The sequence below is a fragment of the Lutra lutra genome, chromosome 11 (genome assembly GCF_902655055.1).
Source record: "Lutra lutra chromosome 11, mLutLut1.2, whole genome shotgun sequence".
Classification (NCBI taxonomy): domain Eukaryota; kingdom Metazoa; phylum Chordata; class Mammalia; order Carnivora; family Mustelidae; genus Lutra; species Lutra lutra.
Genome location: NC_062288.1, coordinates 44,926,741 through 44,928,753, shown reverse-complemented (window position 1 = coordinate 44,928,753; position 2,013 = coordinate 44,926,741). Strand labels below are relative to the sequence as shown.

At 38.9% G+C, this 2,013-nt stretch overlaps 1 pseudogene; it reads right to left on the bottom strand.

Annotated features, from left to right (window-relative positions):
• Window positions 1-313: 313 nt before the first annotated feature.
• Window positions 314-1,677, bottom strand: LOC125080944 (60S ribosomal protein L4-like; annotated as a pseudogene).
• Between the last annotated feature and the right edge of the window lie 336 nt (window positions 1,678-2,013).

The window sequence follows — 2,013 nt, the reverse complement described above, 5'->3', positions numbered from 1 at the left end:
TTGTTTTTATTTAATTTTATTTTTTCAGTGTTCCAAGAATCATTGTTTATGCACCATATATGCTCCATGCAATATATGCCTCCTTAAAGGAATAGTTTTGTTCTTACATTCTAATTCATATGCTTTTTAGTTCCCTTTCTTTTTTATTGATTTAGCTAGAATTTCTAGCACTATGTTGAATAAAATTGGTGAGAGTAGATATTGCTTTACCTTCTTCCCAATCTTAGGGAAATGCATTCAGTCTTTCACAATTAAGTAAAATATTTGTTGTAGGATTTTTGTAGATGATCTTTATCAAATTTAGGAAGTTGTATTTTTTTTTTTTGCTTTGATCACGTCTTTATTCAAAATTAGCTATCCAAAATTATTTGACTTTTATGAATAAATGTCAAGCTTTTAGGCAGCAGGCTTCTCTGCAGGGGGTTTCTTTTCTGCAGGCTTCTTGTCAGCTGCTGGCTTCTTGGTAACTGCAGCCTTTTTCCCCACTCCAGGTTTCTTCTGCTTCTTCACACCAGCAGCCTTCTTTCCTTTCTTCCCTGGAAGAGAAGGCTTCTTGCCTGGAACCGCCTTCTCATCTGATTTGGCTTCCAAAGCTGCTACTATTTTATCCATCCAAAGTTTGTGATTCTTGGCCTGGTGAAGAATGGTATTCCAGCACATGGTCTTCACATATGGTTTTAGCTTCAACATGATTCTCAGGTTCTTCCGTGGATTCTTCTTCAGGACCCAACGATGAACCTTCTTGCGTGGTGCTCAGAGGGATCTTTGGATCTCTGGATTTTTCAAGATTCTTCTAAGGTCTGTATTAAGCATCTTATGCATGGGAAGGTTGTAGTTACTCTTGAGGGAGACAGCCTCATGTCAAGTGCCATACAGATCATCTAACTTGTGGAAAGCACTTTTAGTCCAAATGCAGAAATATCACACATGTCCAGCAGGAGCAAGTTTTAAAATGTTCAGCTTGCTTACATTAAGTAAAGTAATTCCAAGTTGTTTTTGAAGGCCTTCATGATACCATTGCCTTCATCGTAGATGATGCAGGGTCCCCTGCACTGGATACGACGACAGTTTCTCATTTTGCCCTTGCCAGCTCTCATTTGCTGAGAGGCATAGACCTTTTTGATATCATCCCAGGCTTTAAGTTTCTTAAGTAGCAAAACAGCCTCCTTGGTCTTCTTGTAGCCTTCAACTTTATCTTCAATCACCAAAGGAAGTTCAGGAACTTCCTCAATACGATGACCTTTAGACATAACTAGCACTGGGAAGGCCGAGGCAGCCAGGGCAGAGCAGATGGCATATCACTTCTGTATTGTGTTCACTCTGCGATGCCAATGGTGCCAGGTTTTGGTGGGTGCAAACATGTGCCCCCACGACACGTATTTCCAAAAGCACCCTGGCCAGAATGGTGAGTCCCACCACCTCAAACTCTGGGAATAGAGCTACAGCTCTGCCAGTATCCCAAGACTCAGCACTGGTTTGATGAGTTGCTAATTTACTGACAGCATATGCCTGTCTGTTGTTTTTGTGCAAGTTGGTGTGAACAAAGTTCACTATATCAGGTCAAATGGGAGCCTTGAACACAGCAGGCAAAGTAACATTTTTGCCAGATGATTCTCCCTTTTTGGAGTACATAGATATCAATGGGCCAGCACACGCCATTGTGGGGAGAGGAGAGGGCCAGGAAATTGTATTCTGTTCCTATTTATTCTAAAAGTCTTTGTGGTAAATATGTATTGCATTATGTGAAATGCTTTTTGACATAATGGATACTGAATTATGACAAATGATTTTTCAGCATTGCTTGTTATAAGCATATAATATTTTTCTCTACCCTGTAAATATGGTGGATTGCATTGGTTGATTATCAAATAGTCTTGCATTGTTGGAATAAACCCCACTTATTTATGATGCATAATTCTTTTTATATTTAGCTGAATTCTATTTGCTAATATTTTGTTATGGATTTGCATCTAAATTCATGAAGGATATTAGTCTGTAGTTCTTTTTTTTTTT